The sequence below is a fragment of the Pseudorca crassidens genome, chromosome 18 (assembly GCF_039906515.1).
Source record: "Pseudorca crassidens isolate mPseCra1 chromosome 18, mPseCra1.hap1, whole genome shotgun sequence".
In the NCBI taxonomy this organism is placed as follows: Eukaryota; Metazoa; Chordata; class Mammalia; order Artiodactyla; family Delphinidae; genus Pseudorca; species Pseudorca crassidens.
In genome coordinates, this window is record NC_090313.1 from 31666842 (window position 1) to 31691863 (window position 25022).

At 37.9% G+C, this 25022-nt stretch overlaps 1 long non-coding RNA gene across 1 annotated transcript; it reads right to left on the bottom strand.

Moving 5' to 3' along the window:
• Positions 1–8174: 8174 nt before the first annotated feature.
• LOC137211223 (uncharacterized) lies at positions 8175–12226 on the bottom strand. The gene is made up of 3 exons (XR_010936959.1): positions 12093–12226; positions 9394–9505; positions 8175–8663 (listed from the first exon to the last, which is right to left on the bottom strand). It is a non-coding gene; the product is annotated as an uncharacterized lncRNA (long non-coding RNA).
• Between the last annotated feature and the right edge of the window lie 12796 nt (positions 12227–25022).

The window sequence follows — 25022 nt, forward strand, 5'->3', positions numbered from 1 at the left end:
TAGTGTCACACAACTACACCTTTATACATCATGTGTACAATACTCCTTTATGCTATTTTCCTTTAAATCAGGCAGGAGAAGGAAAGTTTTTTAAGCAAGACATACGTTTAAATTGTCCTTTATATTTACTTATACAATTACAGATTTATCAATGCTCCCTACTTCTTCATTTGAATTCGAGTTACTGTCTGGTGTCTTTGCACATCAACCTGGATTATTTCCTTTAGTATTATTTATAGGGCAGGTCTGTTAACAACCTATTCTCTCTGTTTTTGTTTACATGGGAATGAATACCTTAATTTTTCCTTCTTTTTTGAAGGATCATTTTGCAGGATATATAGAATTATTAGTTGACAGTATTTTTTTCAGCAGTTTTAATATGTCATTGACTGCCTTGTGGCTTTCATAGTTTGCAATGAGAAATTGTTTCTTCATCTCATCAAGGATGACTTATACATGATGAGACACATTCTTCTTGCTGCTTTCATTTCTCTCTTTGATAGTGTGATTTTTTTTTTAATTTTTTAAATTTTTTGGCTGCCTTGGGTCTTTGTTGCTGTGTGTGGGCTTTCTCTGGTTGGGGCAAGCAGGGGCTACTCTTCGTTGTGGTGCGCGGGCTTCTCATTGTGATGGCTTCTCTTGTTGAGGAGCACAGGCTCTAGGCACGCAGGCTTCAGTAGTTGTGGCCTGCAGGCTCAGTAGTTGTGGCTCACGGGCTCTAGAGTGCAGGCTCAGTAGTTGTGGTGCATGGGCCTAGTTGCTCTGTGGCATGTGGGATCTTCCCAGACCAGGGCTTGAACCCGTGTCCCCTGCATTGGCAGGTGGATTCTTAACCACTGTGCCACCAGGGAAGCCCTGATGGTGTGATTATAATGTATGTAGGTGTATGCATTTCTACAAGTTTATTCTATTTGGGGTTAATTTAGCTTCTTGCATGTGTAGATTAGTATTTTTCATAAAATTTGAGAAATATTTGGGCATTATTTTCTCAAAGATTCTTTTTGCTGCTTTCTCTCTCTTTTCTGGGACTCCCATTATGTATATTTTGATACACTTTATGGTTTTCCACAGGTCTCTGAGATCTGTTTATTTTTATAAACTAATAGATTTTCTTTTTTTAGAGTAGTTTTAGGTTTACAGAAAATTGAGTAGAAAGCATAAAGACTTTCATATATCTGTTCATCTTGGCTTCCCACACACAGTTTACCCTATTAGTAACATCTTGAATTAGTGTGGTACATTTGTTACAACTGATAAGCCGATATTGATACATTATTATTAACTAAAGCTTACATTAGAGTTCATTCTTTGAACTGAGCATTTTAGGGTTTTAGCAAATGTACAGTGATATGTATCCAGCATTACAGTATTATACAGAATAGTTTCATCTCCCTATTCATCCTCCCTCCTTCTCCCTAGACCACTGGTAACCAATGATTCTTTTACTGTCTCCATAGTTTTGCCTTTTCCAGAGAGTCATATAGTTGGAATCACATAGTACATATTACGTAGCATTTTCAGATTGCCCTTTTTCACTTACCAATGTACATTTAAGATTCCTCTGTGTCTTTTGTGGCTTGATAGCTCATTTCTTTTTATTATTGAATGATATTCCATTGTATGGATATACCACTGCTTATTTATCTATCACCTACTGAAGGACATCCTGGTTGCCTCCAAGTTTTTGACAATTATGAATAAAGCTACTGTAAATATTAGTGTGCATTTTTTTTACGTGAATATAGTTTTCAATTTATTTGGATAAATGCCAAGGAGAACCATTGTTGAATTACATGATAACAGTATTTTTAGTTTTGTAAGAAACTTCCAAACTGTCTTATCATTTTGCACTTTCCTGAGCAATGAATGAGAGTTCCTGTTGCCCCACATCTTCACCAGTGTTTGGTTTTGTGAGTGTTTTGGGGTCATAGCCATTCTTATAGGTATGTAGTGATATCTCGTTGTGTTCATTTGCAATTCCTTAATGACATATGAATTTGAGAATCCTCTCATATGCGCACTCACCATCTGTATCTCTTCCTTGATGAGGAATCTGTTCAGATTCTTTGCCCATTACTTATTGGGTCATTTGTTATAATTATTGAATTTTAAGTGTTTTTTTTTGTATATTTTGGATACCAGTACTTTATCATATGTGAATTTTGAAAAGTTTTTCTCAGTCTGTGGCTTACCTTTTTATTCTCTTAATGGCATCCCTTTGTAAAATTTATTTATTTATTTTATTTGCCTGCGCCAGGTGTTAGTTGCGGCACACGGTATCTTTAGTTGCAGCACGTGGCATCTAGTTCCCTGACCAGCAATTGAACCCGGGCCACCTGCATTGTGAGCACGGAGTCCTAACCACTGGACTACCAGGGAAGTCCCAATGGCATCCTTCATAGAGCAAAACTTTTTAATTTTAATGAAGTCCAACTTCAAAAAAAACAACTTACCATTTTTTTTTCTTTCATGAATCATGCTTTTGGTGTTGTATCTAAAAGTCCATTTCCAAGTTCAGGGACACCTAGATTTTCTTTGATGTCATCTTCTAGTTTTATAAGTTTGCCTTTTACATTTAGATCCATGGGTTGTCTCTCCATTCATTTAGATCATCTTTGGTTTCTTTCATTGGAGTTTTATAGTTTTCCTCATATAGCCCTTTTACATGTTTTGTTAGATTTGTATCCAAGTGCTTCTCTCTTTTTTGTGTGTGCTAATATAAATGATATTGTGTTTTTTAATTTCAAATTCCAAATGTTCATTGCTGGTATATAAGAAAGCAATTGATTTTTATATATTAATCTCCTATCCTGCAACCTTGCTGTAATTGCTTATTAGTTCCAGGAGGTTTTTTCATTAATTATGTGACATTTTCTACATAGGCAATTATGTCATCTGCAAACAAAGTTTTATTTCTTCTTTCCCAGTCTATATACCTTTTATTTCCTTTCCTTATCTTACTGCATTAGCTAGAACTTCCAGTACAGTGTTAAATGGGAGCAGTGAGAGGGGACATCATTACCTTTTTCCCAGTCTTAAGAGAGAAAGCATTCCTCTTGTCACCATTGAGTCTGGGGTTATCCATAAACTTTTTGTAGATGTTCTTTATCAAGCTGTTTATTTTTTCATTGTTCTTTTTTGTTTCTATTCCTTAAACCAGCTAATCTCAATTGACCAGACTATCTTCAAGTTCTCTGATTCCTTTTTCTGCCAGGTCAATTCTGCTATTGAACCTCTTTAGTAAATTGTACTTTTCAACTCCAAATTTCTTCTTTATAGTTTATATCTCTTTATTGATAGTCTCCACTTGGTTAGAAAATCCTGCTCAGAATTTCTTTTAGTCCTTTAGACATTATTTTCTTTTGTTCTTTGAACATATTTATAATAACTGATTTAAACTGTCTAGTAAGGTTGACATCTGGCCTTCTTAGGAATTGTTTCTATTGATTGCCTTTTTTCCCTGTGTGTGGCTCATACCTTCCTGTTTCTCCAGATGTCTCATAATTTTCTGTTGAAAATTGGACATTGTAATTAATATACTGTGGCAACTCTAGAAATAAGATTTCCTCTCTTTCCCAGGGTTTGTTGTTAACTTTCCCAAACTAATTCTCTTAAATTTCTTTTCTTTGACATGTGTGACCACTGAAGACTCTGGTCAGTTAGCTTAGTGGTCAGCTAATATTTGGACAGAAATCTTCTTAAATACCTTGATCCATAAGTTTCACAGCCTTTGCTAATGTGTTTTGTATGAGTATTAGAGCACATGTTCAACATGCCTTAATCCTTCATTTATATTTGTGCTAAGCTTCAAGGTCAGCCAGAGGTGAAAGATGGTGATGTCTTAGGGTTTTCTTGGGCATGTGCACAGTCCTGCACTTGTGCATGATCTTCTAGCATCGCAGGATTATATCAGAGCATTTCAAAGTCTCCTTTGGGTATTTCACACCCAGATTCTGCCTTAAAGTTGTTTGGTCTACCTCTTGTTTGCCCAAAATATTATTTCTGCCTCAAGTGCAACACTAAATGATAGCCATTGATTGTTTTCAACAGTTGCCCCATAATGAGTGAGTTTTGAGTCAAGTCAAATAAAGATGAGCGTTGCGAGTAGGAAATTCCAGGGAAATGCCAGACGGGTCAAATGACAGTTATCTAGGAATGGGCCTTTGAAGGAAGCTCCAAACCTAGTCCATCCCCTCCAGTAGCTCCTAATCTGTTGTTTTTCACAGATACATTAGTTGTGAGGATACTGGTTTTCATAAGTACTGCAGAGCTGGGTAGAGGGTGTGGGAATATGACACATTTAAATACTGAAAACTTCACTGTTCTTACTGATACTCGGTCATTCTTCTTGAATAAATGCTCTTCATATTGTTGCAAATTTTTGGTTAATTTTCAGAATTCTGAAAAAGTTGATCTTGAGAGTTCTGCCAGAGTCTTCATTGCTTTTACAGAGGAGTGGTTTCCAGAGGTTCTTTGTCACCATTTGAAAAAATGCTTTTGCTACCACTGATTCTTATAGTCCAATAGCAGTAGCTTTATTGCCCCAGTAGTGTGGGATAAAAGAGCATGTCCCTGGGAAATATGCGATAGAAACCCCAGAAGTGTAGAAAAGATATGGAATTGAGTCAAGGCACCCCGTGATCCAGGACTGCTTAATCCATGAAAAGGCAAGTACTCTCCATGTATTTGCTCATCTCTGTTATGTGCATTTACTCTTAGTTTCTAATATAAGTTTATTGTTAAGAATTGTGATCTTATCTCTGCTGAATTAACCAGGAAAGATGTTTTCCGCATTCCAAAAAAAAAGACAGTACAGAAAATTAAGGGTAATATAAGGCCAGAGGTCAGAAAGTTCTTTTTTTTTTTTTTTTTTATGGTACGTGGGCCTCTCGCTGTTGTGGCCTCTCCCATTGCGTAGCGCAGGCTCAGCAGCCATGGCTCACGGGCCCAGCCGCTCCGCGGCATGTGGGATCCTCCCGGACCGGGGCACGAACCTGTGTCCCCTGCATCGGCAGGTGGACTCTCAACCACTGCGCCACCAGGGAAGCCCCAGAAAGTTCTTTTTAATCTGTTTATTACTCATCATACATAGGGACCATCTTTGCTGGGCACTTTGGCTAGAAAGTTGAAAATGCCACAGTTTGTGTTTCAGGAACTCACAGCTTAGCAGGGGAGAAAAATGTATAAATAATTATATTACATCATGAACAGTGCTGACTGCAGAAGTCTAAGGCAATGCAGAGAAGGAGGTAGGAAGTGCTCAGCTTGTGGGCTTAGGGAGAACATCTCACAGAGACACACTTCTGTTTTCTGTCTGGCAGTCATTTCTCCACGTGAATCTGCCTCTGGCACACAGGGCAGCATTTCAGTCAAGTTAGATACGGTGTCTTGTTGGACCTCATCGCTTTCAAAGCCCTCCTCAAGGTCTCTATGGCATTTCCCATTCAAGGAGGAAAATGGTATTACAAGAGTTCAAAGTAGGATATCAACTTAGTATATCATCACCATCTTATTTGCGCTGTTTCTGCGTTGTCCTGGTCGTGTCAACTCCAGAAATGTTGGGATGACTGGCCATGCACATTCTTTTGAGAGGAAGAGCAGAAAGAAAAGAAGATGTACAAAGGAGCATGCCCACCCCTACTCCCACCTTGCATTTCCCTTCGTCTACACCAGCTGTCAGTTTTCCAAAATAAAACATTAGGACATTGGGGAACATGATTATTACAATAATCATTTCTTTACTTTGACCCCATCTTGACATGGTTTTCTCTCTTGGCCTTTCGAAAATATTTTGAAAATGATGTGAGCATAACATGTTTTTTTAAGTATTGAGTCATAAGATTATTTCATTCATTTTAATATCTTTGTTTGGAGAACTCTAGTTTATGCACACTGCAGGAATCTTCAGAGTTGCAACCCACATAAGCCTGTGTAAAGTTTGCCTTTTACTCTTGAACCTCATAATCCCCTCAGGATATTAACATATTTTACACGTTGTGTCTTTATCCCATCGTCATGCTACCATTCCCTTGTTTGGTGTGAAGGAGTAACATGCTAAAAGGAATTGTAAATTGGCCTAAATTTACCTAAAAGGTGAGGTCCATTCTAACCCTGAGAGTGAGTGGCACAGTGTACAAAAAGAACAGATACCTGCTTTACAGCATAGCCCTCTTTCTCAGGGTCACAGAGACAACATTAGTAAAGGAATCATGATTTTCTCCTGTCACTACAGAACTTGTTAAGAATATCCTCTTTCCTCCAGAAGTAGTAAAGATGGGAGAGAATACCGGGCTAGAGGCTTGTATTTTCCATTCCACTCTCAGTGGAGAGTTTAAGGTTACAATCTGATGAATTGGGATAATTTGAAAGTGGTGTGGCATTCCCAGGTGGGAAGCTGGGGAGAGAAAAACAGCGGAGACTTGCCTTGGCCAGAGTGTGGAAGGGTAGAAGCGGCAGAAGCAAGCCAACCTCAACAGGCACACAAAGGGGTTGGGAACAATGTGAGGGAAACCAGAAAAGCAGATCCAGGAGAGACATGTGTAGATCTTTAGACAGCTGAGGCATGTAAGTCTTCACTGGTTATTTTCCCAAGCCTGTCATGTATAATGGTTAAGTGTCCCATGGCCCAGGACAATCAGCTATGCCTGTGAGGAAAGGTCAGTCTCCTGACCTTGATGTCAATGCAGTTCCCATCAACAGAGCACCTAATATTTCCTTCTTAAAGTCTTTACTTCAGAAAAGTAGTCATCTTTCCTGTATTTCTCTTAGAAGAATGGATTACTGGATTTTCCCCGCCAGAGCTACAGAAAATGATTCTGGCTAAGGTACATAAAATGTATTTATTGGGAGAATTTCATGAAATTCACAAATTCAAAGGGAGGTTGTTCAACAAGGCTCTAAAAATACCAGAAACCAGGAAAGGTTCAGATGCCTTGTTAGCATGAATTAAATGACAGTACCTTTAGGTCTCCACCGTGGGAAAGAATGTGTTCCAACTGCTTTTGTTCTGTTTAGTTTCTCTGTCTTTGCCTCATCCCACTGAGAGTTTGGAGTCCTGGGAGAGAGAATGTGGGCAGCATCAGTTGAATGGTGATGCCCATCCCTGCCTGGGGAAGACAGGTGACTTTTTCAGGTAACCACACCTCACCCACACACAACAGGAAAAGTCACCCCCTAATGGAATTCATTACTAAAATAAGAAGGAATAGAAGCTGACAGACAAAATATTCACAACAAGAGTCATGGCAACACACTCTCCAGTTTGTTGAATTAAATAGAATTACTTTTCTAAAAGTAGGAGAAATTTTTTGGTAAGAGTTGGGATTAAATAAGAGCAGTGGATAGTCGAAAATGTAGTACTGAATCTTTTGGTTACCAAAGGGGACACGTGGAGGGGGAGGGATAAACTAGGTGCTTGGGGTTGACAGATACACACTGCTATATATGAAATAGATGATCAACGGGAACCATCCGTATAGAACAGGGAAGAACTCTACACAATATTCTGTAATGACCTATATGGGAAAAGAATCAGAAAAAGAATGGATATATGTATATGTATGAATGAATCATTTGGCTGTGCACCTGAAACTAACATAACATTGTAAATAAACTATACTGTAATATAAAATAAAATTTTAAAAAATGTAGTACTGAAAACCAGGACCAACAAAGTTAAGGAAAGATAAGAATTAAGTGTCAGGTTAAGTGAATTAGCCTGGAAACCCAAGGCAATGGCTCAGGCCAATCAGTGAAAACACAATCTATGACAAAATAAGGTGAGAGAATGGAATAACATGTAGAAGACTCTATGTTCATGACCAACTCTGGGGCACCCACTGAAGAAAAGTGATGTTGCCTAAGAAAGGTGGTCTTCTGGATGGAGGGAAAGTTTGAGTTGAAATAAAAGCAAATCCAAATAAATAAATAAATAAATAAAAAGGGTAACTCTTTTCTTACAATAGTATTCCAATTAATAAAAATAAAAGAATAATGGGAGCTTCCCTGGTGGTCTAGTGGCTAAGACTTCTCCTTCCAATACAGCAGGTGCCAGTTCCATCCCTGGTTGGGGAGATAAGATCCCACATGCCTTGGGGCCAAAAAACCAAAACATAAAACAGAAGCAATACTGTAACAAACTCAATAAAGACTTTAAAAATGGTCCACATCAAAAAATCTTTAATAAATAAATAAAGGACATGGAAAAACCACCATTTGTCCAAAACCATGGACAAATCACTGTTGCAGGTAAGAATCATCTTTGGATGTTAAAATTAGATGGCAAAAATATGATGATGTAGTATCTCAAATTATCTTCCCGCAAGGAACGTATTAATTACAGAGGGAAAATTGTAACTTTACAGTGGAGAACCTTGGCAGATGCCACCTTAACTAAGTGATTGAAGTTAACATCACCACTAATAAGACATATCAAAATCATGTATCTTCTGGTGTGATACACTGGAAAGGACACAGCATCACTATTGTGATATTCTTGCCAATAATGCAGAACTTCAATTCTACTCAAATTCTACAAAATAACTAGCCAGTAATCTTCAAATTTGTAAGGTTCTTTAGACAAAGAAAAAGAGTTATTGAAGTCACCATATTGAAGTCAAAGGAGACATGCCATCTAAATGCAATGTGAGATCCTGGGTTGGATCCTGAAACAGAAAAAGAGATACCAGTGGGACAATTGGCAAATTTCAAAAAAGGTATGCCATTTAGTTAATGGTATTGTATCAAAGTTAACTTACTGGTTTGGATAGCTGCACTCTAATTTTATAAGATGTTAACATTTTGGGGAGGTATATGAAAACCCACAAGTATTATTTTTACAACTTTATGTCTAAAATATTTCAAAATAAAAAGTTTAAAAATATTTAGAATAGAAAGAAAAGAAGAGAGAGGGGAGAGTGCTGTTGCTTCTCTAAGTGATACTGCCAACATCACTGCTATCCAGGTCTGGGTGCCTTAAGTGACCCCACCAAGCTCCATTCACAGCTACACCTGCTGTTATGGACTGAATGTTTATTTCTCCCAAAATTCATGAGCTGAAATCCTTACCTCCAAAGTGATGGTATTAGGAGGTGGGGCCTTTGGGAGGTGAATTAGGTCATGAGGGTGGAGCCCTCATGAATGAGATTAGTGCCCTTATAAAAAAGACATCAGTGGGGGCCTCCCTGGTGGCACAGTGGTTGAGAGTCCGCCTGCCAATGCAGGGAATATGGGTTTGTGCCCCAGTCCGGGAGGATCCCACATGCTGCAGAGCTGCTGGGCCCGTGAGCCATGGCCGCTTAGCCTGCACATCCGGAGCCTGTGCTCCGCAATGGGAGAGGCCACAATAGTGAGAGGCCCACGTACCGCAAAAAAGACATCAGAGAACTCTCTCACCTCTTCCACCATCTGAGCACACAGAAGATAGCTGTCTGTGAACCAGGAAACAGGCCCTCACCAGACACCAAATCTGCAGGCACCTTAATCTTGGACTTCTCAGCCTCCAGAACTATGAGAAATAAATTGTTGTTTAAGCCACCCAGTCTATGGTATTTTTGATACAGCAGCCCTGAGCAGTGTAAGACACCTACTAAGACAAACAACCATTCATTCTATGCCTCAGTTTCTAATTGAAACAGCAATTAGCCAAAGAAATGGTATTTTCAAATAAATAAATTTATTTATTTATTCTATTCTATTCTGTTCTATTCTATTCTTCTTTCCTGAATTAATGCTCAATTCTAATCTTCCTACATATGCAGAATTAAAGTATGTAAACATGTGGTGTGCAAAATGAATTTCTGCATATGAAACCAAGTCTGTTTTAATTGATTTCCATTGTATGTAATGCACATGTCCCTATAGAACAAAATTTAGCCTTCAAATGATATGCACAATTGGAGAAAGCTTTGATCAACCTCATGACGGTGGATTGACACAACTTGCTTTGATTTCCAATACCTTTCCAATGGAGGAATAGACAGTCATAATCAGTAAACTAAGTAGCAATCTATATCTCAAGCACTTCTACTCATGGCTTGTCCCCACACAATTTGAATATGTGCTGTATTTCTTTGTGAAATCTGTCTGAATACCACCTCAGAGCCATTGTCAAAATATTCTTGGTTATATAATATTCCAAAGTCAAGAGGAATGGTTTCTTAGAGCCCAAGAAGACAATGAAAGGCTTTAACTTAATACGTATGACATATTTGGATGGAATTTTTTCACTAATATTTTGAATTTATTTTAGGACTTTGATACGTACGTTGTTTCTCGATGATTGAATATAGAACCATTGAATAGCACCCCAAATGGGGGTAGAGGCTAGTGACAATTGTAGACTGGTAGAATTTGATGAGAATCTGAGATTTAAAAACCAATTCCCAAAGCAATAAAATATCTTTGTCAACGTAAATAATGTTTGCCTGTTACGACCTTTCAGATAGCATGTGCAAAGCCGCCTTCAGATTACCTCACATGATAGAGTTTTATTTTAAAGCATGCCCAAGGGAGTAAGACAGATTACAAACAGCTGCATAGCCAGGTTTCCAAGACACTAGGATAACTTTCAGAATCCTTCCACAATAACAAAGCTGGGCCTCATGGAGGAAAGAAATGCCGTGCGGAATACAACATGGCTGGAAAGACCTTGCTGTCATTTTATGCTCCCCGTAGCAGGCTTCCTTTATGCACTGCTCAGCATGGTTATTCAGCTACTCTCTGCCGCTGCTTCCTGTGCTGTGACTGCTCCTGATGAAATAGTTTCTGCTCTGCAATCTGCCACACAATGCTTGCTTATTCACAACATCTGCTACCTCATAATTTCTACTGGATTATCACTGCTTACTACCTTCTCTCTCATCAGGCTCCATTTCTGCATCACTTATGTGTTTGTGTCCCTCTCTGTGTCTTTTATATTAAAACCCCTAAAAGAGAGGATTTTTTTCAGATTTTCTACTTAAGTTTGGGGTCCAGCTCTCATGGTAGGACCCTCATTAAGTCTACTGACTAGTCTACAAATGGTTGGGTTTTAGTTGATGTTCATTTCAGGTCCAGCATTTCCAGGTCAGATGGAACAAGGCATAGTTTCTATACATCTTATGTGTAGAAATCCCAAAGAAGCCAACGCGGGCATGGCAGGTTCTCCTCAGATTCTCAAAACAGACTATAAGCACATTGTCTGGCTTACCCATTTGACTTTTCACACCTCTCTGAATCTAGAAAGAAAATACAGCTTTAAGTTTTTGTCCATAAAGTTGGTTCTATTATTGGGATCAGCAGCAGGATATGAGACAGCCATAGGATCTGAATCACCATCAATCATCACTAAACAAGCAGAGTTAACTGGCTTATGGAGCTATAGAGCTTTTCCTGCTGTGCCCATTAGCACAGCTAACCAGCTCAGCTAACCAGCCCACTGGTTATAACACGTAAACACACCCTCACACCCAAACACAGCCATCACTAGCAAAGTGCATCTGTGATGAATTAGATTCAATCAGCCTTCCGGCCTTCCAGGCTCAAGATAACGTTTCTGCTATTGATAGTATCAATTTATAATTTAATTTCAGGTCCTAGCTCTTAAGAGATAAGACTGTTTGCAGAGCTAAAATCTAATCCAGTAGAGGGTATTGGACAGAGTTCCATAAATTCCGATGACCACAAGATAGCCTGATTTCCTTAAAACTCCGCTAGAATACCTTTTATAAACCTGAATTTCTAAAACAAGGAATAATGAAAACGGTGACACCAAATTTAATATTTGCTTATCTCATTAACCCAGATGCGTGAACTCACTGATCAGCCTGAATGTACACTTTTAAAGAAAAAGAAAGAAGAAATCCACTTGTGATCTTTACAAAAGTGCAGGCAAATCACGCTTCCTCTGAGAGTAGTCAGTGAAAATTGGTCTCATATCTTTAGTAGCTTATTATTTGCTTTTCCTTAAGAAGACAACACTTGCTTGTGTTGTCGCAAACCATACAGAATGATAAACAGAGATCATTATTAATCGTTCCATATCTGGCTTCTTCTTTGAGAGTCTGCCTCCTGTATATTTATTTCAGGAGATCTGCCGCTGTAAACCCTGTTACCTTCAGCTCTCCTTGACGGTGGGTGCTCCTTTCTGCTGCGGGATTGATGTAGGCGTAGACTAAGTTATCAGGCAGCTCCTGATCCATCCAAGGAGGATAATTTTATTTCATGTCTGTTTAGCCTCTGTCTTGTGCTCTCTAGAAGGCATCAGTTCTCTCAGGTGAAGAACACAAATAAAATTGAGAAATGCTCCCTCAGGCTGAGAGGTTAGGAATCATGCCAAGATTTCGCTGAATGAAGTCACTCTCTGCATAATCTTCCCTGCTCTGGCCAGCTCTCACAACCGCGTGCTGCCCTTTGATTAGAGGAGTATTAAAGGCAGTGGAAAATCACTCAGAGGTTTGATCGCCAGTCATTTTCTTCTCTTATCCAGTTTTCTGTTTTATAGGATAATCCCAAGGTGATCTCTTGCTCTTCCCTTTCTTTTGCCATTTTTCGTACACACGTGTGTGGCAAGTGTGCGTATGAAACCTATGAAACAAGCAACCATAAATAATAAGCATCCCCTCTGTCATTTTCTTTTCCTGAACCACACCCTCCTCCTCTCCTAACAAAGAACTTTTGAGAAATCGCCTTTCTCCTCCTAGTGTGGAGCAAAATCATTAAACAAAAATTATAGGGTGGTTTAGCCAATTTCTCCACTCTACTGTGAATTCTTCAAAGCTGTTATCCCAGGATGCTGCCTGCATGCTTCTCCCTATTCTAAGCATCTTCCCCCAAAGTATAAACAATAGTGAGTCAGTTCATCAAAATGGTCAGAAATGTAGAATTTAGCCCATGAGAATCAGCCTCCATTCTCCCTCCTCGGGACAAGTTTCATCTCTGTTAATCCTACAACAATGGATTCTGAAATAATACAAATGTAAGTTCCTTGTAAAATAAATGTATTCTTTGAAAACCTGGATAAGGATAAAGAACATTATTCACACTTTAGATGTAAGTACTTTAAGTCTAAATTGTGTAAAACTAGTCATTATTAATAACAACGACAAAAACAACCACCTGAGTGGTGGGAAATTTAAAAAATCAGAAATTTTGCTAAGCCTGAATCTTGGCTAGTCTTTTTTAAAATGCAGATTCATTTTTGCCAGATTGCCAAATGTGTTCTGGAATATCATTGTACTGACATCCGTGGAAATTGGCATCTAATCCTGGTTTTACCTCTTCTTCATTGTGAGTTCCCGAGCAATTTATTCTCCCTCTTACCCTATTCCATTAAATGAGACGATTGGTTACATAGATCTCTAACATCCTTTCCTGCTTTCAAATCTCATGGACATCAGGATTGAGCACTCAACTCCCTCCTCCTACGTATCCATAGGGAAGAACTTCCAAAAAGGATCATTCCAGGCCTCGCGCCCTCATATCTCTCCTAATTAATGAATTTGGAAGTCCATTCCTGTGTAGGCATCAGCCTGACCCCAAGAAGCATACTTCCTCCATGCTTCTATGCCTTAAGTTTTCCAGTACAGACCTCTGCTGGCAAAGCCCATTGCTTTCTAACTCAGACTATGACTGGGTGAGTAAATTTAATTCTGAGGTAAAGTGTAAGTGTATCTTCGCATTCTGCAGAGATTAGGTAATAAAGTGGGTACTTTGATGCTCATTTGCCTGACTCCTGTGGTTATCTCTTCATTGCTTCTAAACTTGAGGGGGTAGGAAAGAACCGTTATATATTAACTTCCCTGTAAAATTTCAATTAGAGGAACAAAGGCTTGATGGGAACAACTAGAATCCAGGGAGGGAGGGAGGGAGGGAGGGAGGACAAGCTGAAAAATATTTGTTGAATGGGTAAACTGGTAGACAAATACATGAATGCTTCTTATTACTTCTTAACAGAACAATTTTATATAGATGCTTATTTAAATGAAGCAAATCTGACATTTACTGGATTGTTGCATGCAAGTGTACATGTTTTGTATTTTTTGTCTGTATGTAAATGTATTGCCATATTCCATACACAAAGTACATTGTCAGATTACAATGTACGATAGCACATCAAGGTTTATTTGGAGTTTCTTTTATGCCCAATAATCCCTAGACTGCAAACTTTATAATTATAGAGTTGGAAACCTATTCCTTTTGGTTTTCTTATGCTTAAGATATAGCTTAGCATTTACATTTATTTGCTAAAATAAACAGGATGATGATTTGGAGGAGCTTCCCCAGGCCTCTCCTAACTGAGTGCTTGCTGGATGCAGATGCCAATTATCCTGGATTCTGAAACTGATTCAAAGGGAACCTTGACAGGACACTTTCAAAAGGAAGGGAGCTAGTGCTTAGTTGTGTTTGTTTATGAACATATGTCATTTATTTAATGATTAAAATCACAAATACTACTTAAATATTAGCTTTAGTTTTCAAATTAAAATGTCTTCTTAAAAATAGAAATTCCTTTATACATTGTTGGTTGGAATGTAAATTGACACAACCTTTTCTTAGAATAATTTGGCAAGATTTATCAAAAGCTTCAAAAATAGCCACTAATTTTCACCTAGCAACACCTATTTTAGAATTTATACTAAGAAAATCATTATGCCTGTGCACAAAAATTTACGTATAAAAATTATTTCTGTAGGTATTTCTTATAATAGTAAAATTTCAGAAGCTTTTAAAATGTCCAAAAATAGGAGTTTGTTTGGTTTTTTTTTAAATAGTAAATCGGTATTTAGGAACACAATATCCTATAAAATTATGGAGCAAAAAGCACAATATATTCTCAAGTTAAGTTTATAGCATAGTATTACTGAAGGGTTAAACGTTTTAAAATAAATATGTTTGTCTATACATATGCCCCTTAAGATGCCAATGTCGTTGTTTTTTCAACATGTATTAGTTGAAGTTAGTTCATACATTTTAGGAGACAACTTTCCATGGGTCTCTTGCATTTCTGCTTACTTTGCAAGTAGAGACACTGACTGCTATATTTTTCAGACTGTCTTTCCAAGAATGTGTGTATTGTGAACAGCCTTGGAAGATGTAGGGTCTTCTTCTGGAGCAAAGGGTACATTGGTTTACTATCCAGTTTAATAAAGATAGTGTCTCCTCTGAGACAAAGTTCAGACAGGCTATTGTCCGTAAGAAAAGTTTCAAGTTCCCTAAGCACAGTGTCCCTCTCCTGTAATACAGCTCACTGTGTTTATGGGTGCCAGTGGGCCCTCTTTGTGTCACCCTGTGGGAATTGGGGCTCAGGAACTACTTCAAAACATGCTTATGCTCTATTGTTGTAATAAACTGTCCTCTATCTCTGACCAAGAAATCTCGTGTCTTCTACCAGCATCTATAAAACTATTGCAGGCTAACTTTGCAGCTTGCAGTTCTTGATAATGTAGGTTGTTTTATTTGTGATTTTTTATACATTGCAATCTTACTACCATAAATATAGATAACTTTAGATCCAGATGTTTAATGTTACTTTTTAAAAGAATCTGAAAGCCAGGTGCCACGTCACAATAACGTGCCAATAATAGCGTCAGAGGATGCTGGTCTACGTGGCAGGAATGGGGGTGAGGCAGCTAAAGAGACTTTGTCTGTTGGTAAACTTGGACCTTCTGGTGATGCTTTTCACATGTCGAGAGGCTTGAGGGCTCTGCTTTCAACTTAGAGCCTGTTGAAATCTCAGGCAATCCACTGCCTATTCTTCATGCGGTTCATGGGGCAAGGACCTGTCCCAACAAAATAAGTTGCTCTCTTGGAAAAAGTGTCAGCTGCAACGTCTGACGGGGAACAGGTGTTTGGTGCATAGGACCCAGAGTCAAGAGCCTGCTGCCTTTAAATGTAACTGTCAAGTGATCAGCGTCTGCCAGCAAATGGCACTGGGAACAGAGCCCTTCTTTAGAGAACAGATGAGACTTTATAGTTGCTGGAGGTTATAAATGTTTGTGAATGTGGCTGTGCGTGCATATGTTCTCTCATCAACATCCACTGGAGCACAGGAGTAAAATGTTTATGAAAAGGTCTTTATCGGGTGGTAGTTTTACTTCTATAATTTGAAATGAGATGAATAGAGTGTAATTATCTAAAGATTTCTTTGGCACGTATCTCCACTGTACCTTGGAACTCAGAGATGGTGGTTTAAGACAAAGAAAACAAAGGAAAGGAAGGGAGGCTCTTCCCTTGCCTCTTAAGCCATTGTGTTATATTCTCAGGAGAAAGGGGAGGGCTGAGTCCATGTCTGATTGATTTCAGGGAATGCAGACTTAGAATAATTAAATTGGGGCTTTCTTTCATTCCTAAAAGAATTTTAAAGTAACTATTGCTACATAAATCGAAGCTATAAGAAGCCTGTTTAGGTAGAAGTTGACTCTCAGCCATTAAAAAAGTTAATCCATTATAAATGAGTACAAATAACCCTAATCCAGTTCCCCAGCACACAGTTGCCTCCTGTTTACACTCTGAGGATTAGTGTGGATTTCTGAACCAGGCTTTGATTCCCAGTCCTCTTTCTCATGGAACGCTAGAGTCACATAAGTTTCTTTATGACACAATGGCTGTTAGTTCCTTGCACCAACATCCATCATCACTGACCACCTTAGTAACAGAACTCCAGTTTTATTCAGGATGGCAACATGTCCAGGTAAAAGGCTACAGTTCCCAGGTTTTTGGTTTTGTTTTGTCGGTTTGTTTTTTGCAGTTAAATGTGTACCTAATTTCTGGTCAAATAGAAGAAGTACCCAGCAGATTTCTTTTTCTTTCTTTTTTTTTTTTTTTTTTTTTTTGTGGTATGCGGGCCTCTCACTGCTGTGGCCTCTCCCGTTGCGGAGCACAGGCTCCGGACGCGCAGGCTCAGCGGCCATGGCTCACGGGCCCAGCCGCTCCGCGGCATGTGGGATCCTCCACGACCGGGGCACGAACCCATGTCCCCTGCATCGGCAGGCGGACTCTCAACCACTGTGCCACCAGGGAAGCCCTAGGAAGGTTCTTTAAAAGGGAAATAATGCTTCCTCCTCCTCTTTTCTTCCCCCCCACCCCTCTCTCTCTCCCCTTTCTGCTACCTCATTGTTGCAGATGGAATTAGAGCAATTGTCTTGCTGATGGAAACCAAGGAGGGCAGAAAGATGGCAGGATCCTGGTCTCTAGTGATTTTGTGCTTTCTCCAAACAATCTCCTCTGAACTTTGTTGTTATTGTGGTTGTTTACATAAAAAAATAAACCCTGGGTGTAAAGCTACTTCAACAATTCTAACTGAACAAACATTCTAGCTGATACAGATTGTCTGCCCTCAGATTAGACATTTATCACAAACTCTTTGGTGAATGTCTAAAATGGATTGGAAAATTTTCAGGTTTTGAAAGAGATAAAGAAATGGTGTAAGATAGAAGAAAAAATCTAGGCACTGAAATTAGCAGAAAGGATTACATTGTTTTCAAATTACAAAATTAAAAAGGATTCTACATTGTTCTGTATTTGAAAATAATGGATAAATACATAAAAAAAAGATTTTCTTCAATATTTCATTCTATTTTTACTCATGTAAGAGAGGCATTATAGTGACATGATTTGAAATCAGATGGCTTGGGTTCGTACCTGGTCCCATGTTGCACCAGCCATGTGATAGCAGACAAGTTCCTCTCTCTCTCTGTTTCCCCTTCTTCATCTGAAAATAGCACCTTTTTTTAATAGGCTGTTGTGAAGATTACTTGATTTAATACAGATACATGGCTACAGTGACCGGCATATTTTGTCACCTATAATTATTATATTTATATGACCTCTATACTTTTAAATATTTTTATACATCTTTATTGGAGTATAATTGCTTTACAGTGTTGTGTTAGTTTCTGCTGTACAAAAAGTGAATCAGCTATATGTATACATATATCCCCATATCCCCTCCCTCTTGCGTCTCCCTCCCACCCTCCTTATCTCACCCCTCTAGGTGGTCACAAAGCACTGAGCTGATCTCCCTGTGCTACACACCTCCTTCCCACTAGCTATCTATTTTACATTTGGTAGTGTATAGATGTCCATGCTACTCTCTCACTACGTCCCAGCCTCCCCTTTCCCCCCTGAGTCCTCAAGTCTGTTCTCAACATCTGCATCTTTATTCCGGCCCTACCATTAGGTTCATTAGTACCGTTTTTCTAGATTCCACATATATGTGTTAGCATATGGTGTTTGTTTTCCTCTTTCTGACTTACTTCACTCTGTATAACAGACTCTAGGTCCATCCACCTCACTACATATAACTCAATTTCGTTCCTTTTTATGGCTGTAATATTACATTGTATATTCCATTGTATATATGTGCCACATCTTCTTTATCCGTTCATCTGTTGATGAACACTTAGGTTGTTTCCATGTCCTGGCTATTGTAAATAGTGTTGCAATGAACATTGTGTTAGAGTGATAATCTTTATTTTATACCTAGCAAAGTGATAGGGCTCTACAGTTCTGCAGGATAATTAAAATGAAGTATATGACTTGTTTGGGTTTATGTGTATCTGAGGAGGGTGAAAATCAGAGATGATCACACTGTCAAGAGCTGTGAAGAGCATGGAAGATGCTCTCTTTCCCTCTGAACTCCTTCCCCATCTATCACCAACGATGCCACAAAGTAAATGATAAAGTTGTTCAAATATGTAAGAAGTGGTCCTCCTAACCAGACAACTAAATTTAATTTCTTATGTCTGCATTCAGACCTCAAAATAATAGGATTTGAGATTCCATGGAAAATTCCATCTCACTTGTCTTCTGCTATATTACTTTGGTTTATGATAGTCTCAAGGATTAAATCTGCAGCCTAAATCTTTGAATATATATTAATATTATACAATTTACTTCAAATTTTTTATTTTTATTTAGGGAAAGTCTTACTCATTTCTAGTCATTTATAGTTATATCACTTGACTCCTTTTCTTAATGGGTAATATATTCATTATATTTTTGAATAAGTAGTTGTGCACAGGACATAAAATATTCTCCAGTATCTCCCAGTGTTCACTGGGAGGTAAAATGTTCTGCAGTGTTCTCCCAGTTGTCTTTATTGGTGACTTTGTTCATTTATATTGTACACGATGGGAGCATAAGATAGCTTTGAGTGCCCTTAGTTACCTTTTCTTAGATTCACTCATCCCTCGCTTTCCTCCGTTTATGATACTGCATTTCTAATTCTTTTCTGCTTTTATTCTCAATTACTTTCTGGTATTTCTTATTCATCTACATTAAGGTTGCATATCCTCAAAATTTATTATTCTGTGGAATTCACCCACAGAAAGGAATTATCTGTTCATTGCCAGATTATGCCCTTTTTATTAGTTTATAATTGAGTATTACACCATAATTCCCTTCTGGTCCTCATTCTTACAATTGAGGATAATCACTGATGATTATTTACCTTTTTCTTTTTCTTAACCAGCTGGAAAGATATTTTATGTACTATCTTTAGGAATAGCGAACCAGTTTAGTGTATCAGTCAAAATCACATTTTAATAAAATAATTTCTTATAAAAATGCTTTCTACCACCCCTATCTAATCTGGCTATCTGCAATGCAGTTTCCTTATTTCCAAATCCCTACTTATCAACAGTCTTTGCCTTATCCTGTCACTGTTGACCATTGATCATACTGTTGATATTTGCAAAGATTCCATCTCAAGCCTCTCAGTTTCAGTAGACAATGTTTTCGGAATGGAAAATGTTTCATGAGCTCTCAGACCTAAGCTATGTAGAATCCAGCTCCTTATTCATTATGTCTCAAATCAAAGAAACCAGAGTCACATTCGCAAAGTGAAGAATCCCTCAGAGACTACATTTCAAGTGAGTTCAAAAAGTTGCCATCTCCCAATTATCCTCAGTTAGGATGGACTAAAAAGTTTGAGTCGCTAGATTTCAAAAATGATTTTTAAGTCTTTGGTTTCACTTGTATCCCTCCATAAACACTTTTAACCACATTGCTTATTTGTAGCAGATCTGAACGTAGCAAGTTTTCTAAATTTTGTTTTCCTTGCTTCTCTAACTTTCTAGTTCTGCTGGCCTAATTCTTTTCATAATTTATTATAATTGCCTCTGTTTCTCTCTCTAAGCTGTGCCTATATCATGTTTGTTGTTGTAACCACAAAGTAGGCCATAATTGTACTTCAGTAAATCGTTGTTTGAGGAGAGAAAGGAGTGGATGATGCAGAAACTAATAAAAAGACTAGCAAACCTTCAAGTAGATAAGTAGAAGGAAGAAGGGGAGAGGTTATGATCATGGTCATGGACAATCACCTGCCTATGTCAGGTTATTATATAGACATTCAATGCTTTCATTTAAAATTAAAATGAGGCACTAGCATTTGACTCCTGATAACTTTTTCTAAGACACGCTGCCATTCCCCATCCCTTTTTTTGCATTAACATGTTAATTTTTCTTCCTGCCAAAGCAGTCATTTGAGAGAGGACCATTAGTTCATGGGAGCAGAAGTATGTCAATATCACTCTAGAAGGAAAAAAAAGGGCTGTATCCCATACAGAACTGAAAAAAAAAAAAGGCACGATTTTCATCCCTTTTAAAAACCTCTATCACTTGGAACATTTATTAGAATAACAGTAAGGCTGCCAGGTTTCTCTAGGGCTGTTAGAGATTCAGGCCCATTTTTAATGGGTTTTATTGTATTTAATCCTCACAACAATTGGAATTGTGGAGAAAGGTTAAGAGTGACGTCAATATGAGCACAACAGTATCTCTAATAGAAAATAGGCTTAATTAGGAATAAGTAGCTCTGAGCTCTGGTTCCAGTTCTGCCACTAACTACCTTGAGGAATTAACTCAAGTGACTTGGCTCCTCTGGGACTTAATTTTCTCATCTATAAAATGAAGGGCTTAGACAGCAAGCTCCAGCTCTAAAATTCTGTGCGTATTTTTATCAAAGAAAATGTATTTCAGCCACTCATTTCAAAGCTAGAATTCTTATTACTAGAGATAGAAATAACACAGGAGGCTTAAGCATCATTGCGGAGGATGAGCTGCCTTCTTTTTACCCTTCCAAAGGTCACTCCCCTTTGCCCACTTGCTTTTGCCCAGAAAAGCTCATTGAGTTCCCTGGTCACATTTTTACGTAGGAAATAGTTTCTTGCTTCCCTATCATCTCTTTCCTATTGTTAATGGTCAGTATTTGACTTCCAGATAAGACATTGGAAAGATAATATCATGGGATCAACCTTCAAAATATAAATTGAAAGAGGGTGGTAGAAATGTACGATAGCACAGGAAACTAAGAAGAATGTCATCTGTATACCAGAAACTTTGATGTGTTTAGAATGGCTTGAAGGAGTCATCGTTAGCCAACTAACATGCCTTGAAAGTTAACAGAGGAGACATGGCAGAATACCCCTATATCCTCTAAACCAGAAAGAGAGGGGCGACCACAGGACGAGTACAAATAATACAGAAATGGTAGCGACGCCTCTCTGAGCTAATGGCCAGACAAGCTGACAATGGGAAAGGGTCTCCTCCAGAGAGGAGTGTTACCTGGAGGCAGGTGAACAGAGCATATTTAAATCTTGGAGCAGAGCACTTTTTTAACACCATTTCTTCTATGCAATACGTATGCAAGTGCATATTTTCAGTAATAATCATGAAAGGAAGCAAATGACAATAATGACCAGGAAAAAAGTCATGGATATTAAAAATTCCTTTTTATTAATTTTGTCATAATTGTTCCCATAAAAATAAATGTATTAATTAAAAACAAATAAGTATTATAATACCAGAGGGAAAGTCAATAATGGAGTAATATTGTAAATGGAAATGAAACATAAATCTACATATTGGTCTGTTGCAGTAAGGAATAAAAACAGTAACAGGCCTTAACTTCTACAAATTAGAAAATGACATCTTCAAAACTGTTTTTCTTCACATATTCACATTCATAGACAGTGCGGCCTTGTTGCTATAGTTGTTCATAGTTGACCAAAAACTATTCATATTAATTTCAAAAATATTTTTTGAATAAAGCAACAGATATACATATAGGAAAAACCTTAAACATAAAGATAAGTTTTGCAGATAGTTACAAAAGTCTCATTTTACAATAAATTCCAGGACTTGCAATACTGCCTGTGTCTTTGTTTCTTCAAAATCGATCCAAGCAGCTCTCAAATCTCTCTGCAGTCAAAATATTTCCACTGAAGTAGCTTCCCCAGAAAATGCATTACATTCTGTTTCTTCCAATTTACAATCACTATGCTCACTTGTTCATTTTGTAACTACTATTTAAATGCTGGAATATCCAGTCCCTCAGGAGTTGGAAAACTGCTCCCCAAGCAAGCTTGAATTATTGTGAACCTTTACAAATTTACTTTTCAAACAAGCACAGGTAGCTAATCTCTGTGTGTTAGGAGCTGACTATATAATTCGGAGTTCTCTGAATTACCTTCCATAGAGAATATAATGTTTAACCAATGGTAAGTCATTTTAAAATGTACTAATTTGAAGCCCTGCCTATGTTATTAAAACTCAACCATAACTGTGTCACTTGCTTAGAACTTAAACCAACAGATTTTTTAAGAGAGGGGTATTTTATCATTAACATTGTTTAAATTTGCTGGTACATGGGGATAATAAAAAGCATATCAACATTCATCAGTTATTTTGTTGTTTGTGGATTCTCTGCAGTCAATGCACACCCTTATTGCCTGTACCCAAGCTGACCACTCCTATTACCTCAACCTTGGTGCACTTCCAACTTGCAATAGCTAAAAGGCAGCCCAGCATCAGGGCTTCCCCAGAAAGAAGCAAACACTAGAGAACTGAGTTAGTGTTTTGTACCAAGGTTGCTGCACGAAACAAGGAAATTATTTCTTCAAATATTTATGTCTATATCAAGATATAAAAATAAAATACAAAATAGGAGACCTTGAAGATCACTCTGTGGAATAGAATGCAAAACCCAAAACCGAACTTTGGTCAGTTAAGAATTTGGTATATGACAAAAATGTCATTTCAAGTTGTTGGGAGAAGGTGAACTATGTGTTGGGGCAGCTGTATAAATATATGTAAAACATATAAATGTTCCTCCTTTCTCATTCCACTCACAAAAACTGAAATCTAGACAATCTAAAGAGTTAAATATGTTAAACACACACACACACACACACACACACAACAGGAAGGAAATATAGATGCATTTTTGTATGCTATTGGACTGAGAAAGGAATTTCAAGGCATAAATCAAAGATAGAAACCACAGGGAGAGGACTGACATTGTCAACCGCATAAAAATTCTTTTTATACTTTGAAACAAACCATAAACAAAATTAAAAGGCAAATGACATCCTGGGAAAAAATATACTGTGTCGTGTATGACAGAATAAAAGCTTTCACAAATCAGTAAAAATAATAATAATAATAAGCATTATTATTATTATAGTAGTAATAATCCTGAATGGACAAATAACATGGAAATAACATGGAAAGGCATTTCACAAAATCAGGAATGTGAATTTTCAAAAAAAAAAAAATTCAACATCATTATAAAAAGGAAAATAAGCAAAGAAAACAACAATGATGTCACCAAACTCAGGTCCAGCTGCTTGCCACTCAAAAGCCAGTACTCAAGAGGCAAGTGTTGGTTGGAAAAAGAAAGGCTTTTTCTTTTTTATTCAGGTTGCCAACAGCCTGGGGAGGAGGTGGACTTGTGTCCAAAAACCAACTGGGAAGATTCTGCATGACCATGAAAGTTTTTAAAGGGAGAATCACTTGAGGAGGGGGTCAGAGCCTTCCTTATCTTCCACCGTGTGCAGACTTTCTTCTGACTGGTTGGTGGTGAGATAACAGGGTGGTGTTTCAGGAATTTTGTGCTCAGCCTGAAGTTACCATCCTCTACCGGGTTGGGGGCGTTAGTTCCTGCAGAAGAACTCAAAAAGCTATTGTTATGCATATTTCTTGAGGAGGAACCAGGACCCTGTCCCAAGGCTGTGCTGTTGTTTCTTGACTGTTCCTCCTTTGTTTCTACATTCCCTCCCTTTTCTGATTAGCAACCATTTGAATCTGCCCTTTGTAACTCAGGGAAGGTCAAGGAGGCTGAATGAAGCTTATTTCCTGCAAACAAGAATCCGGGGACACAGAAAGGATTTGTACCTGGACCCCACAGGGTCTTACTCCATTTCAATGAGGTATTTTACTCTTTATTTGGAATTTGTGTTACTCTCTGTCCAATGTTGATAAAGGATCAGCAAAATGAATATTATTTGATGTAATACAACATATAAATCACCCTTTTGGGTGGTTATATCTGCAGTACAAATCAAAAGCTTTAAAAATGTGCCCCGAGACTCCACTTCTAGGAATGTACACATGGAAATAATTAGAGATGCACACAAGATTTATGTACAAAGGTTTTCATTGCCCTGCTACGTTTAATATGAATACAGAAATCATCTAAATAACCAACTGGAGAAGAATGGTTAAATAAATTACAATGTATCCAGTAACAAAATACCATGCAGTCATTTTAAAAAATCATAGTATTGAAGCATATGATTATACTTTTAAATGTTCATAATATAATGTTAAGTGGAAAAGGCAAGATAGAAAACTGTTTATACAAGATAATTTCAATTTTTAATAAACAAGATGTTTCCATTTTTGAATAATGGTCATTTTAGGTATTGGGATTATTTGTCCTCTACAATTACCTATTATTTTTCTCCTCTAAAATTACCTATATTTTCTACATGTTCTACAATGATCATGAAACCGAGCAGGACCCTGTAGGGCCCTCCCAGGCACAGAAGCTTTTCTGTGTCCCCCATTTCTTGCTTGTAGGAAAAAGGGTTCAGCCTCCTAGACCTTCCCTGAGTTCCAAAGGGTAGATTCAAATGGTTATTAATTAGGGGAGTGAGGGAATACAGAAAGAAAACATAGTGCAGCAGTTGGGCAGGTCCTGGTTCCTCTTCCGGAGATGTACGTAACAATCTGATACACATCTCTGAGTTCTTCTACAGGAG